This window comes from Protopterus annectens, chromosome 3.part0, assembly GCF_019279795.1.
Source record: "Protopterus annectens isolate FY-2018-M chromosome 3.part0, PAN1.0, whole genome shotgun sequence".
NCBI classification, from domain to species: Eukaryota; Metazoa; Chordata; order Ceratodontiformes; family Protopteridae; genus Protopterus; species Protopterus annectens.
This window is the reverse complement of record NC_056731.1, coordinates 1,573,987,063-1,574,004,370: the sequence shown is the minus strand read 5'-3', so window position 1 is coordinate 1,574,004,370 and position 17,308 is coordinate 1,573,987,063.

Below are 17,308 nucleotides of genomic sequence, written 5' to 3'. Positions count from 1 at the left end.
TTCTGACTTAACTGTATTATGTCTCTATTTTTAATTTTGCACGATTTTATAACACTGGACCTCAATGTTACATCCTGTAAAAACCTTTATGCTGAAAATTACATGTTTCCATTGTTGATGTCTGTTTATTATGGCAATTGCTATTTATCCATTTTTGACTTAACCTGCATTATGTCTCCATACTTGGAATTTTCACTGCTTTATGCCTTTTGTCCTCAATACTATATCCTGTTACAAACTCTGTACCATAAAATACTTGTTACCATTGCTGATGATTTTTAATTTACTAGGAAAGTTGCTATTTTTATTAGTATAATCGATTTTTTTTGTTGTTCGAACTTGTATTATTGTATTTGGACCATGTGTTGGAGCTTATCTCCCCAGGCCTCTACTGAAAATGGACATATATCCAGTTAGACTAGCCCCGTCAACAAATATAAAATAAAATAAAAAAGTTTGTACTTATCTCAGCTTGTAATACAGATGATATAGGTATATAGCAGCTAACCGAAGAGCTCAAATATTCAGCTATTCAGCAGAAATAAATTCACAGATAAGTGACTTAGACTTATAAAGACAGAGATCTCTCTAGCCTAAAGGTTCAACACTGAATACCAAGTGAGAACAATAACCCCCACTTACTGCATAGAGACAGAAATATCACAATATTCACGAAGCAAATAAACAGAAAAATAAAATGTAGTACTTCCTTTAATACAATATTCATTGAAACAAATAAATAAACAGAAAAAATAAAATGCAGTATTATCTTTTAGCACTGCAATTTTGAATTTATCTAAGCTCGCAATACAGTTTATGTAGGTATTTAGCAGCTAAAGAAACAGCTCAAATATTCAGCTATTCAGCAGAAATATATTCACAGATAAGTGATTAAGACTTATAAGCACAGAGAAATCCTCTAGGCTAAGAGTTCAACACTGAATATCAAGAAAGTGAGAACAATAACCCCACTTAGTGCAGAGAGACAGAGAGATCACAATATACAGTGAAAGAAATAAATAGGAAAATAAAAACGCAGTACTATCTTTAACACAATATTCATTGAAACAAATAAATAAACAGAAAAATGAAATGGAGTAATATCTTTTAACACTAGAAGTTTGTACTTGTCGCAGCTTGTAATACAAATGATGTAAGTATATAGCAGATAATCAAACAGCTCAAATATTCAGCTATTCAGCAGAAATAAACTCACAGATAAATGACTAAGACTTATAAGCACAGAGAAACCCTCCAGGCTAAGATTTCAAATCGAATATCAATGAAGTGAGATCAATAACCCCCACTTACTGCAGGGAGACAGAGACATCACAATATTCAGTGAAAAAAAATAAACAGAAAAATAAAATGCAATACTATCTTTTAACACTGCAAGTTTGTACTTATCTCAGCTTGTAGTACAACTGATGTAGGTATATAGCAACTAACCAAACAGCTCAAGTAATTAGCTATTCAGCAGAAATAAATTCAAAGTTAAGTGACTAAGACTTATAAAGACAGCGATCCCTCAATGCTAAAAGTTCAACATCAAATACCATGAAGTGAGAACAATAACCCCCACTTACTGCAGAGAGACAGAAATGTCACAATATTCCTGAAGCAAATAAACAGAAAAATAAAAAGCAGTAATATTTTTAACACAATATTCATTGAAACAAATAATTAAACAGAAAAAATACAATGCAGTAATATCTTTTACCACTGCAAGTTTGTACTTATCTCACTTTGTAATACAGTTGATGTAGGTATACAGCAGCTAACCAAACAACTCAAATATTCAGCTATTCAGCAGAAATAAATTCACAAATAAGTGATTAAGACTTATAAGCACATAGAAACCCAATAGGGTAAGAGTTCAACACTGAATATCAATGAAGTGCGAACAATAACCCCCATTTACTGCAGAGAGACAGAGAGATCACAATATTCAGTGAAGCAAATAAATAAACAGAAAACTAAAATGCAGTACTATCTTTAACATAATAATCAATGAAAAAATAAACAGAAAAATAAAATGCAGTACTATCTTTTAACACTGCAAGTTTGCACTTATCTCAGCGTGTAATACAGTTGATGTAGGTATATAGCAGCTAAGCAAACAGCTCAAGTATTCAGCTATTCACCTGAAACAAATTCACAGATAAGTGACCAAGACATATAAGCACAGAGAATTCCTCTAGGATAAGAGATCAACATAGAATATCAATGAAGGGAGAACAATAACCCCAACTTACTACAGAGAGACACGAAGATCTCAATATTCAGTGAGTCAAGTAAACAGAAAAAATAAAATGCAGTGCTATCTTTAACAAAGTATTCAATGAAACAAATAAATAAGTAGAAATATAAAATGTAGTACTATCTTTTAACACTAGAAGTTTGTACTTAGCTTGTAATACTGATGATATAGGTATATAGCAGATAATCAACCAGCTTAAATATTCAGCTATTCAGCAGAAATAAATTCACAGATAAGTGACTAAGATTTATAAGCACAGAGAAACTCTCCAAGCTAAGAGTTCAAATCGAATATCAAGGAAGTGAGAACAATAACCCCCACTTACTGCAGGGAGACAAAGAGATCACAATATTCAGTGAAGAAAATAAACAGAAAAATATAATGCAGTACTATCTTTAACACAATATTCAATGAAACAAATAAATAGAAAAATAAAATGCAGTACTATCTTTAAACACTGGAAGTTTGTGCTTATCTCAGCGTGTAATAGAGCTGATGTAGGTATATAGCAGCTAACCAAACAGCTCAAATATTCAGCTATTCAGCAGAAATAAATTCACAGATAAGTGACTAAGACTTATAAAGACAGAGATCCCTCTAGGCTAAAAGTTTTATACCGAATACCAATGAATTGAGAACAATAACCCCCACTTACTGCAAAGAGACAGTGAGATCACAATATTCATGAAGCAAATAAACAGAAAAATAAAATGCAGTACTATCTTTAACATAATATTCATTGAAACAAACAAATAAACAGAAAAATAAAATGCAGTAATATCTTTTAACACTGCAAGTTTGTACTTATCTCAGTTTGTAACACAATTGATGTAGGTATATAGCAGCTAAGCAAATAGCTGAAATATTCAGCTATTCAGCAGAAATAAATTCACAGATAAGTGACTAAGATTTATATGCACAGAGAAACCTTCTAGACTAAGAGTTCAACACCAAATAGCAATGAAGTGAGAACAATTACCCCAACTTATTTCAGAGAGATCACAATATTTAGTGAAGCAAATAAATAAACAGAAAAATAAAATGCAGTAATATCTTTTAACACTGCAAACTTGTACTTACCTCAGCTTGTAATACAGTTGATGTAGGTATGTAGCAGGTAGCCAAACAGCCAACTATTCAGCTATTCACCAGAAATAAATTCACAGATACGTGACTAAGACTTATAAGCACAGAGAACCCCTGTAGGCTAGGAGTTCAATACTGAATATCAATGACGTAAGAACAATAACCCCAACTTACTGCAGAGAGACAGAGAGATCTCAATATATAGTGAAGCAAATAAATAAACAGAAAAATAAAATGCAGTACTATCTTTAACTCAATATTGAATGAAACAAATAAACAAAAAATAAAATGCAGTACTTTCTTTTAACACTGCAAGTTTGTACTTAGCTTGTAATACAGTTGATGTAGGTATATAGCAGCTAACTAAACAGGTCAAGTATTCAGCTATTCAGCAGAAATTAATTCACAGATAAGTGACTAAGACTTATAAGCACATAGAAACCCTCTAGGCTAAGAGTTCAACACTAAACATCAATGAAGTGAGAAGAATAACCCCCACTAACTGCAGAGAGACAGAGAGATCTCAATATTTAGTGAAGCAAATAAATAAACAGAAAAATAAAATGCAGTATTATCTTTAACACAATATTCAATGAAACAAATGAATAAACAGAAAAATAAAATGCAGTACAGTCTTTTAACACTGCAAGTTTGAACTTATCTCAGCTTGTAATACAGCTGATGTAGGTATATAGCCCCTAACCAAACAGCTCAAGTATAAAGCTATTCAGCAAAAATAAATTCACAGATAAGTGATTAAGACTTATAAAGACAGAGATCCCTCTAGGCTAAAAGTTCAACACTGAATACCAATGAAGTGAGAACAATAACCCCCACTTACTGCAGAGAGTGAGAGATACCACAATATTCATGAAGCAAATAAACACAAAAATAAAATGCAGTACTATATTTCACACAATATTCACTGAAACAAATAAATAAACAGAAAAAATAAATTGTAGTAATATATTTTAACACTGCAAGTTTGTACTTATCTCAGTTTGTAATACAGTTGATGTATGTATATAGCAGCTAACCAAACAGCTCAAATATTCAGCTATTCAACAGAAATAAATTCAAAGATAAGTGACTAAGATTTATAAGCACAGAGAAACTTTCTAGGCTAAGTTTTCAACACCAAATATAAGTGAAGTGAGAACAATTACCACAACTTATTTCAGAGAGATCACAATATTCAGTGAAGCAAATAAACAGAAAAATAAAATGCAGTACTATCTTTAACACAATATTCAATGAAACAAATAAATAAACAGAAAAATAAAATGCAGTACTAACTTTTAACACTGCAAGTTTGTACTTACTTCAGCTTATAATACAGTTGATGTAGGTATGTAGAAGCTAGCCAAACAGCCAAATATTCAGCTATTCACCAGAAATAAATTCACAGATACATGACTAAGACTTATAAGCACAAAGAACCCTTGTAGGCTAGCAGTTCAATACTGAATAACAATGAAGTGAGAACAATAACCCCCACTTACTGCAGAGAGACAGAGAGATCTCAATATTTAGTGAAGCAAATAAATAAACAGAAAAATAAAATGCAGTACTATCTTTAACTCAATATTGAATGAAACAAATAAATAAACAAAAAATAAAATGCAGTACTTTCTTTTAACACTGCAAGTTTGTACTTAACTTGTAATACAGTTGATGTAGATATATAGCAGCAATATTCAATGAAACAAATGAATAAACAGAAAAATAAAATGAGTACAGTCTTTTAACACTGCAAGTTTGAACTTATCTCAGCTTGTAATACAGCTGATGTAGGTATAGAGCACCTAACCAAACAGCTCAAGTATAAAGCTTTTCAGCAAAAATAATTTCACAGATAAGTGACTAAGACTTATAAAGACAGAGATCCCTCTAGGCTAAAAGTTCACCACTGAATGCCAATGAAGTGAAAAAAATAACCCGCACTTACTGCAGAGAGACAGAGATATCACAATATTAATGAAGCAAATAAACACAAAAATAAAATGCAGTACTATATTTAACACAATATTCATTGAAACAAATAAATAAACAGAAAAAAATAAAATGTAGTAATATCCTTTAACACTGCAAGTTTGTACTTATCTCAGTTTGTAATACAGTTGATGTATGTATATATCAGCTAACCAAACAGCTCAAATATTCAGCTATTCAACAGAAATAAATTCACAGATAAGTGACTAAGATTTATAAGCACAGAGAAACCTTTTAGGCTAAGTGTTCAACACCAAATATCAATAAAGTGAGAACAATTACCCCAACTTATTTCAGAGAGATCACAATATTCAGTGAAGAAAATAAATAAACAGAAAAATAAAATGTATTTATTTATTTCAGTTTGATTACCGGGGAAGTCCACTGGGCTATTGGACCCATTTTCAGTGGAGGCCCAGGGAGAAAAGCTCCAAAACAAACAAACAAATCAATACATTTGTATATACAGATTACAAAAATAATTTAAAAGTACATGCAAATCCATGTTCAAATTCTGAATTACAGTGATAATTCCAGTAATCAAGTAAAGTCTAAGTCACTCTAAGAAACAAGTATCAGGTGGTTGTAACAGAAGAAACACAACAATTTCACTTTTGTTTTGAGAGAGGCAATACTTGGGATAATACTGTTTTACTGTGCTGTTCACTAAGCATTGTGCATTATAGAAAGGAGAACAGGTGCAGAATAGAAGGAGGTTAGTCTGGGGCAAATGGAGTAGAAAGTTTAGGTATTAAAGGCAGAGGAGTGCAGTTGCAAATTATGTTATGAAAGAGGTAGGAATGAAGGTTTAGGTTGGTACTGGTCCTAAGTGACAAAGGCAGGGCATTCCATTTCTTAGCAAGTGTAAAGGATAAGAAAAGCTGGCCAGCAGGGCGTTGGGGTTTTTGATCTGTGATCAGGTTGTGTTGTGAAGATCTAAGTGGTCGAGAGGGGGTATAAGGGAGCAGGATATTTGTAAGGGTTGGGCAGTTTGAAGAGTATAGTAGTAGCTTGAAGGCTGTGGTGAGTTGGAGGAGGTTAAGTTGATTAGGAAGTTCGAGCCAGTTTAGGGTGAGAAGGGTGGAGCAGTGATGAGAAGAGGATTTGGCATTAGTGGCAAATCTAGCGATTTTATTGTAGCATAGGTCAAGTTTGGATGTAAGAGAGGATGAGAGATTAGTTAGCAGGGGGGCACCATATAGGAGGGAAGGAAGGAGGAAGGTAGAAGCAAGGGTTAGTCTAGAGTGAGGAGAGAGGAAGTGGTTGTTTCTATACAATAGACCTAGTTTTATGTGAGTTTTTTTGATATTCAGTTGGATATGTGTATTAAATTTTAGTTGATCATTGATAGTGACACCAAGAAGTTTGGAGGAGGATACAATTTTGATAGAGGAGTTATTAAGGCTAGTGATTAGGAATGACTGTTTGTCGAGAGAGGAGGATTTAGAGTGAGAGAAAAGGAGTATCTTAGTTTTGTTGGCATTTAGGGAGAGGTGGTTTTGTAGCATCCACTTTTCAGTGGTAGAGAAGGCACTTTGGGTTACGGCTTGGAGGTCTGTTAGGTTAGAGGCAGAGCAGATTAACGTTGAATCATCAGCGTATTGAATGATTTTAGTGTTGGGGATGGCCTTGTAGAAGTCATTTATGAAGATATTAAATAGTAGTGGACCGAGTATGGAACCTTGAGGTACTCCGGTAGGAGTAGGAAGAAAAGAGGAGGTAGCTTGGCCCCATTTTACTGCTTGAGATCTGTTAGAGAGGTAGCTGGAAAACCAGGAAAGGGATTGTGAGGAAAGGTTGAGATTTGATAAGTGGTTTAGGAGGTGTGTATGTGAGATGGTATCAAAAGCTTTGGATAAATCTAGAAGGACAGTAGATACTATATTACCAGTGTCACGGGCAGAGTTAACTGAATGTAGGAAGGAGAGAAGGGCAGTGTTAGTACTATGTCCAGGGCGGAAGCCATATTGGGTAGGAGAGAGAAGCTGGTGCTTGGTGAGGAAAGGCAGGAGTTGTAGGTGGATACATTTTTCTAGGATTTTAGATATAGGGGAGGGAATGGCAATAGGGCGGACATTTGTGACTGAACAGTTTTTGCCACCTTTGTGGAGAGGTAAAATGTAAGCAGAATGCCAAAGTTTAGGTACGTAAGATTTAAGTAAAGACCTGTTGATTAGGATGCTGATGGGAAGAGCAACAGCGTCATAGGCAATTTTTAGGAAGGCAGATGGGATGTTATCTGGGGCATTAGAGCAGGGCTTTAATTTAAGAAGGAGTTTTTTTTATTTGGTTGATAGATAGAGGTTTTAGTTTGAAAGAGGGTGGTTGAGAACTGTTTGATGAAGATTGAGTAGTAGCAGGAGATATATGATTGTTGGGAAAAGTTTTAGTTAGCTCGGCAATGGAGGAGGTTAAGAAGGAGTTAAATAGAGAGGCAGTACTATCTTTAACACAATATTCAATGAAACAAATAAATAAACAGAAAAATAAAATGCAGTACTATCTTTTAACACTGCAAGTTTGTACTTACCTCAGCTTGTAATACAGTTGATGTAGGTATGTAGCAGCTAGCCAAACAGCCATATATTCAGCTATTCACCAGAAATAAATTCACAGATACGTGACTAAGACTTATAAGTGCAAAGGACCCCTGTAGGCTAGCAGTTCAATACTGAATATCAATGAAGTGAGAACAATAACCCCCACTTACTGCAGAGAGACAGAGAGAACTCAATATTTAGTGAAGCAAATAAATAAACAGAAAATAAAATGCAGTACTATCTTTAACTCAATATTGAATTAAACAAATAAATAAACAAAAAATAAAATGCAGTACTTTCTTTTAACACTGCAAGTTTGTAGTTAGCTTGTAATACAGTTGATGTAGGTATATAGCAGCTAACTAAACAGGTCAAATATTCAGCTATTCAGCAGAAATAAATTCACAGATAAGTGACTAAGACTTATAAGCACATAGAAACCCTCTAGGCTAAGAGTTCAACACCAAATATCAATGAAGTGAGAAGAATAACCCCCACTAACTGCAGAGAGACAGAGAGATCTCAATATTTAGTGAAGCAACTAAATAAACAGAAAAATAAAATGCAGTACTATCTTTAACACAATATTCAATTAAACAAATGAATAAACAGAAAAATAAAATGCAGTACAGTCTTTTAACACTGCAAGTTTGAACTTATCTCAGCTTGTAGTACAGCTGATGTAGGTATATAGCACCTAACCAAAGAGCTCAAGTATAAAGCTATTCAGCAAAAATAATTTCACAGATAAGTGACTAAGACTTATAAAGACAGAGATCCCTCTAGGCTAAAAGTTCACCACTGAATACCAATGAAGTGAGAACAATAACCTGAACTTACTGCAGAGAGACAGAGATATCACAATATTAATGAAGCAAATAAACACAAAAATAAAATGCAGTACTATATTTAACACAATATTCATTGAAACAAATAAATAAACAGAAAAAAATAAAATGTAGTAATATCTTTTAACACTGCAAATTTGTACTTATCTCAGTTTGTAATACAGTTGATGTATGTATATAGCAGCTAACCAAACAGCTCAAATATTCAGCTATTCAACAGAAATAAATTCATAGATAAGTGACTAAGATTTATAAGCACAGAGAAACCTTTTAGGCTAAGTGTTCAACACCAAATATCAATGAAGTGAGAACGATTACCCCCAACTTATTTCAGAGAGATCACAATATTCAGTGAAGAAAATAAATAAACAGAAAAATAAAATTTATTTATTTATTTATTTATTTATTTATTTATTTATTTATTTATTTCAGTTTGATTACCGAGGAAGTCCACTGGGCTATTGGGCCCGTTTTCAGTGGAAGCCCGGGGAGAAAAGCTCCAAAACAAACAAACAAATCAATACATTTATATATACAGATTACAAAAATAATTTCAAAGTACATGCAAATCCACGTTCAAATTCTGAATTACAATGATAATTGCAGTAAACAAGTAAAGTCTAAGTCACTCTAAGAAATAAGTATCAGGTGGTTGTAACAGAAGAAACATAACAATTCCACTTTTGTTTTGAGCGAGAGGCAATACTTGGATAATACTGTTTTACTGTGCTGTTCACTAAGCATAGTGCATTATAGAAAGGAGAACAGGTGCAGTATAGAAGGAGGTTAGTCTGGGGAAAATGGAGTAGAAAGTTTAGGTATTAAAGGCAGAGGAGTGCAGTTGCAAATTCTTTTATGAAAGAGGTAGGAATGAAGTAGAGTTTTGAAGTTGTTTAGATTGGTACTGGTCCTAAGTGACAAGGGCAAGGCATTCCATTTCTTAGCAAGTGTAAAGGATAAGAGAAACTGGCCAGCAGGGCATTGGGGTTTTTGAACTGTGATCAGGTTGTGTTGTGAAGATCTAAGTGGTCGAGAGGGGGTATAAGGGAGCAGGATATTTGTAAGGGCTGGGCAGTTTGAAGGGTATAGTAGTAGCTTGAAGGCTGTGGTGAGTTGGAGAAGGTTAAGTTGATTAGGAAGTTCGAGCCAGTTTAGGGTGAGAAGGGAGGAGCAGTGATGAGAAGAGGATTTGGCATTAGTGGCAAATCTGGTGATTTTGTTGTAGCATAGGTCAAGTTTGGATGTAAGAGAGGATGAGAGATTAGTTAGCAGGGGGCCACCATATAGGAGGGAAGGAAGGAGGAAGGTAGAAGCAAGGGTTAGTCTAGAGTGAGGAGAGAGGAAGTGGTTGTTTCTATACAATAGACCTAGTTTTATGTGAGTTTTTTTGATATTCAGTTGGATATGTGTATTAAATTTTAGTTGATCATCGATAGTGACACCAAGAAGTTTGGAGGAGGATACAATTTTGATAGAGGAGTTATTAAGGCTAGTGATTAGGAATGACTGTTTGTCGAGAGAGGAGGATTTAGAGTGAGAGAAAAGGAGTATCTTAGTTTTGTTGGCATTTAGGGAGAGGTGGTTTTGTAGCATCCACTTTTCAGTGGTAGAGAAGGCACTTTGGGTTACGGCTTGGAGGTCTGTTAGATTAGAGGCAGAGCAGATTAACGTTGAATCATCAGCGTATTGAATGATTTTAGTGTTGGGGATGGCCTTGTAGAAGTAATTTATGAAGATATTAAATAGTAGTGGACCGAGTATGGAACCTTGAGGTACTCCGGTAGGAGTAGGAAGAAAAGAGGAGGTAGCTTGGCCCCATTTTACTGCTTGAGATCTGTTAGAGAGGTAGCTGGAAAACCAGGAAAGGGATTGTGAGGAAAGGTTGAGATTTGATAAGTGGTTTAGGAGGTGTGTATGTGAGATGGTATCAAAAGCTCTGGATAAATCTAGAAGGACAGTAGATACTATATTACCAGCGTCACGGGCAGAGTTAACTGAATGTAGGAAGGAGAGAAGGGCAGTGTTAGTACTATGTCCAGGGCGGAAGCCATATTGGGTAGGAGAGAGAAGCTGGTGCTTGGTGAGGAAAGGCAGGAGTTGTAGGTGGATACATTTTTCTAGGATTTTAGATATAGGGGAGGGAATGGCAATAGGGCGGACATTTGTGACTGAACAGTTTTTGCCACCTTTGTGGAGAGGTAAAATGTAAGCAGAATGCCAAAGTTTAGGTACGTAAGATTTAAGTAAAGACCTGTTGATTAGGATGCTGATGGGAAGAGCAACAGCGTCATAGGCAATTTTTAGGAAGGCAGATGGGATGTTATCTGGGGCATTAGAGCAGGGCTTTAATTTAAGAAGGAGTTTTTTTATTTGGTTGATAGATAGAGGTTTTAGTTTGAAAGAGGGTGGTTGAGAACTGTTTGATGAAGATTGAGCAGTAGCAGGAGATATATGATTGTTGGGAAAAGTTTTAGTTAGCTCGGCAATGGAGGAGGTTAAGAAGGAGTTAAATAGAGAGGCAGTACTATCTTTAACACAATATTCAATGAAACAAATAAATAAACAGAAAAATAAAATGCAGTACTATCTTTTAACACTGCAAGTTTGTACTTACCTCAGCTTGTAATACAGTTGATGTAGGTATGTAGCAGCTAGCCAAACAGCCATATATTCAGCTATTCACCAGAAATAAATTCACAGATAAGTGACTAAGACTTATAAGTGCAAAGGACCCCTGTAGGCTAGCAGTTCAATACTGAATATCAATGAAGAGAGAACAATAACTCCCACTTACTGCAGAGAGACAGAGAGAACTCAATATTTAGTGAAGCAAATAAATAAACAGAAAAATAAAATGCAGTACTATCTTTAACTCAATATTGAATTAAACAAATAAATAAACAAAAAATAAAATGCAGTACTTTCTTTTAACACTGCAAGTTTGTAGTTAGCTTGTAATACAGTTGATGTAGGTATATAGCAGCTAACTAAACAGGTCAAATATTCAGCTATTCAGCAGAAATAAATTCACAGATAAGTGACTAAGACTTATAAGCACATAGAAACCCTCTAGGCTAAGAGTTCAACACCAAATATCAATGAAGTGAGAAGAATAACCCCCACTAACTGCAGAGAGACAGAGAGATCTCAATATTTAGTGAAGCAACTAAATAAACAGAAAAATAAAATGCAGTACTATCTTTAACACAATATTCAATTAAACAAATGAATAAACAGAAAAATAAAATGCAGTACAGTCTTTTAACACTGCAAGTTTGAACTTATCTCAGCTTGTAATACAGCTGATGTAGGTATATAGCACCTAACCAAAGAGCTCAAGTATAAAGCTATTCAGCAAAAATAATTTCACAGATAAGTGACTAAGACTTATAAAGACAGAGATCCCTCTAGGCTAAAAGTTCACCACTGAATACCAATGAAGTGAGAACAATAACCTGCACTTACTGCAGAGAGACAGAGATATCACAATATTAATGAAGCAAATAAACACAAAAATAAAATGCAGTACTATATTTAACACAATATTCATTGAAAAATAAATAAACAGAAAAAAATAAAATGTAGTAATATCTTTTAACACTGCAAATTTGTACTTATCTCAGTTTGTAATACAGTTGATGTATGTATATAGCAGCTAACCAAACAGCTCAAATATTCAGCTATTCAACAGAAATAAATTCATAGATAAGTGACTAAGATTTATAAGCACAGAGAAACCTTTTAGGCTAAGTGTTCAACACCAAATATCAATGAAGTGAGAACGATTACCCCCAACTTATTTCAGATAGATCACAATATTCAGTGAAGAAAATAAATAAACAGAAAAATAAAATTTATTTATTTATTTATTTATTTATTTCAGTTTGATTACTGAGGAAGTCCACTGGGCTATTGGGCCCGTTTTCAGTGGAGGCCCGGGGAGAAAAGCTCCAAAACAAACAAACAAATCAATACATTTATATATACAGATTACAAAAATAATTTCAAAGTACATGCAAATCCATGTTCAAATTCTGAATTACAATGATAATTACAGTAAACAAGTAAAGTCTAAGTCACTCTAAGAAATAAGTATCAGGTGGTTGTAACAGAAGAAACATAACAATTCCACTTTTGTTTTGAGCGAGAGGCAATACTTGGATAATACTGTTTTACTGTGCTGTTCACTAAGCATAGTGCATTATAGAAAGGAGAACAGGTGCAGTATAGAAGGAGGTTAGTCTGGGGAAAATGGAGTAGAAAGTTTAGGTATTAAAGGCAGAGGAGTGCAGTTGCAAATTCTTTTATGAAAGAGGTAGGAATGAAGCAGAGTTTTGAAGTTGTTTAGATTGGTACTGGTCCTAAGTGACAAGGGCAAGGCATTCCATTTCTTAGCAAGTGTAAAGGATAAGAGAAACTGGCCAGCAGGGCGTTGGGGTTTTTGAACTGTGATCAGGTTGTGTTGTGAAGATCTAAGTGGTCGAGAGGGGGTATAAGGGAGCAGGATATTTGTAAGGGCTGGGCAGTTTGAAGGGTATAGTAGTAGCTTGAAGGCTGTGGTGAGTTGTAGAAGGTTAAGTTGATTAGGAAGTTCGAGCCAGTTTAGGGTGAGAAGGGAGGAGCAGTGATGAGAAGAGGATTTGGCATTAGTGGCAAATCTGGTGATTTTGTTGTAGCATAGGTCAAGTTTGGATGTAAGAGAGGATGAGAGATTAGTTAGCAGGGGGGCACCATATAGGAGGGAAGGAAGGAGGAAGGTAGAAGCAAGGGTTAGTCTAGAGTGAGGAGAGAGGAAGTGGTTGTTTCTATACAATAGACCTAGTTTTATGTGAGTTTTTTTGATATTCAGTTGGATATGTGTATTAAATTTTAGTTGATCATCGATAGTGACACCAAGAAGTTTGGAGGAGGATACGATTTTGATAGAGGAGTTATTAAGGCTAGTGATTAGAAATGACTGTTTGTCGAGAGAGGAGGATTTAGAGGGAGAGAAAAGGAGTATCTTAGTTTTGTTGGCATTTAGGGAGAGGTGGTTTTGTAGCATCCACTTTTCAGTGGTAAAGAAGGCACTTTGAGTTAGGGCTTGGAGGTCTGTTAGGTTAGAGGCAAAGCAGATTAACGTTGAATCATCAGCGTATTGAATGATTTTAGTGTTGGGGATGGCATTGTAGAAGTCATTGATGAAGATATTAAATAGTAGTGGACCGAGTATGGAACCTTGAGGTACTCCGGTAGGAGTAGGAAGAAAAGAGGAGGTAGCTTGGCCCCATTTCACTGCTTGAGATCTGTTAGAGAGGTAGCTGGAAAACCAGGAAAGGGATTGTGAGGAAAAGTTGAGATTTGATAAGTGGTTTAGGAGGTGTGTATGTGAGATGGTATCAAAAGCTTTGGATAAATCTAGAAGGACAATAGATACTATATTACCAGTGTCACGGGCAGAGTTAACTGAATGTAGGAAGGAGAGAAGGGCAGTGTTAGTACTATGTCCAGGGCGGAAGCCGTGTTGGGTAGGAGAGAGAAGCTGGTGCTTGGTGAGGAAAGGCAGGAGTTGTATGTGGATACATTTTCCTAGGATTTTAGATATAGGGGGAGAATGGCAATAGGGTGGAAGTTTGTGACTAAACAGTTTTTGCCACCTTTGTGGAGAGGTAGAATGTAAGCAGAATGCCAAAGTTTAGGTACGTAAGATTCAAGTAAAGACCTGTTGATTAGGATGCTGATGGGAAGAGCAACAGCATCGTAGGCAATTTTTAGGAAGGCAGATGGGATGTTATCTGGGGCATTAGAGCAGGGCTTTAATTTAAGAAGGAGTTTTTTTATTTGGTTGATAGATACAGGTTTTAGTTTGAAAGAGGGTGGTTGAGAACTGTTTGATGAAGATTGAGTAGTGGCAGGAGATATATGATTGTTGGGAAACGTTTTAGTTAGCTCGGCAATGGAGGAGGTAAAGAAGGAGTTAAATAGAGAGGCAGTACTATCTTTAACACAATATTCAATGAAACAAATAAATAAACAGAAACATAAAATGCAGTACTATCTTTTAACACTGCAAGTTTGTACTTACATCAGCTTGTAATACAGTTGATGTAGGTATGTAGCAGCTAGCCAAACAGCCAAATATTCAGGTATTCACCAGAAATAAATTCACAGATACGTGACTAAGATTTATAAGCATAGAGAAACCTTCTAGGCTAAGTGTTCAACACCAAATATCAACAAAGTGAGAACAATTACCCCAACTTATTTCAGATAGATCACAATATTCAGTGAAGCAAATAAATAAACAGAAAAATAAAATGCAGTACTATCTTTAACTCCATATTGAATAAAACAAATAAATAAACAAAAAATAAAATGCAGTACTTTCTTTTAACACTGCAAGTTTGTACTTAGCTTGTAATACAGTTGATGTAGGTATATAGCAGCTAACTAAACAGGTCAAGTATTCAGCTATTCAGCAGAAATAAATTCACAGATAAGTGACTAAGACTTATAAGCACATAGAAACCCTCTAGGCTAAGAGTTCAACACCAAATATCAATGAAGTGAGAAGAATAACCCCCACTAACTGCAGAGAGACAGAGAGATCTCAATATTTAGTGAAGCAAATAAATAAACAGAAAAATAAAATGCAGTACTATCTTTAACACAATATTCAATGAAACAAACGAATAAACAGAAAAATAAAATGCAGTACAGTCTTTTAACACTGCAATTTGAACTTATCTCAGTTTGTAATACAGCTGATGTAGGTATATAGCACCTAACCAAACAGCTCAAGTATAAAGCTATTCAGCAAAAATAATTTCACAGATAAGTAACTAAGACTTATAAAGACAGAGATCCCTCTAGGCTAAAAGTTCACCACTGAATACCAATGAAGTGAGAACAATAACCCGCACTTACTGCAGAGAGACAGAGATATCACAATATTAATGAAGCAAATAAACACAAAAATAAAATGCAGTACTATATTTAACACAATATTCATTGAAACAAATAAATAAACAGAAAAAATAAAATGTAGTAATATCTTTTAATACTGCAAGTTTGTACTTATCTCAGTTTGTAATACAGTTGATGTATGTATATAGCAGCTAACCAAACAGCTCAAATATTCAGCTATTCAACAGAAATAATTCACAGATAAGTGACTAAAATTTATAAGCACAGAGAAACCTTCTAGGCTAAGTGTTCAACACCAAATAGCAACAAAGTGAGAACAATTACCCCAACTTATTTCAGAGAGATCACAGTATTCAGTGAAGGACATAAATAAACAGAAAAATAAAATGCAGTACTATCTTTAACACAATATTCAATGAAACAAATAAATAAACAGAAAAATAAAATGCAGTACTATCTTTTAACACTGCAAGTTTGTACTTACCTCAGCTTGTAATACAGTTGATGTAGGTATATAGCAGCTAGCCAAACAGCTCAAATATTCAGCTATTCAGCAGAAATAAATTCACAGATTAGTGACTAAGATTATAAGGTATAAGCACAGAGAACCCATGTAGGCTAGGAGTTCAATACTGAATATCAATGAATTGAGAACAATAACCCCCACTTACTGCAAAGAGACAGAGAGATCACAATATTTAGTGAAGCAAATAAATAAATAGAAAAATAAAATGCAGTAATATCTTTAACACAGTATTGAATGAAACAAATAAATAAACAGAAAAATAAAATGCAGTACTTTCTTTTAACACTGCAAGTTTGTACTTATCTCAGCTTGTAATACAGTTGATGTAGGTATATAGCAGCTAACTAAACAGTTCAAGTATTCAGCTATTCAGCATAAATAAATTTACAGATAAGTGACTAAGACTTATAAGCATAGAGAAAACATCTAGGCTAAGAGTTCAACACCAAATATCAATGAAGTGAGAATAATAACCCCCACTAACTGCAGAGAGACAGAGATATTTCGATATTCATTCTAGCAAATAAATAATCAGAAAAATAAAATGCAGTACTATCTTTAATACAATATTCAGTGAAACAAATAAACAGAAAAATAAACTGCAGTACTATCTTTTAACACTTCAAGTTTGTACTTATCTCAGCTTGTAATTCAGATGATGTAGGTATATAGCAGCTAACCAAACAGCTCAAATATTCAGCTATTCAGCAGAAATAAATTCAGAGATAAGTGACTAAGATTTATAAGGAAAGAGAAGCACTGTAGGCTAGGAGTTCAACACCGAATATCAATGAAGTGATAACAATCACCCGCACTTACTGCAGAGAGACAGAGAGATCACAATATTCAGTGAAGCAAAAGGAGTTGACAAAATAGTTCCCTGGTGATTGTTGGTATTTTTTTATTTCTTCAAATTTTATTGTGATGTTTGTCAAGTGGCTTGTTCTACTATGTATTTGACATTGATGCCACATGCTACATTATTCATTTTTTCAAAAAGCCACACAGTTTTGAATCTACTGGAATAAATTACTTATGTGAAGCAGAAATCTGTAAGCTTTTACTGCATCATCTTACTTTTCTTCAGATGATTTCCATTCTTCATGAGAAAACAGAAGCACTAATCCCAAGATGACTACTGAGAATCAGA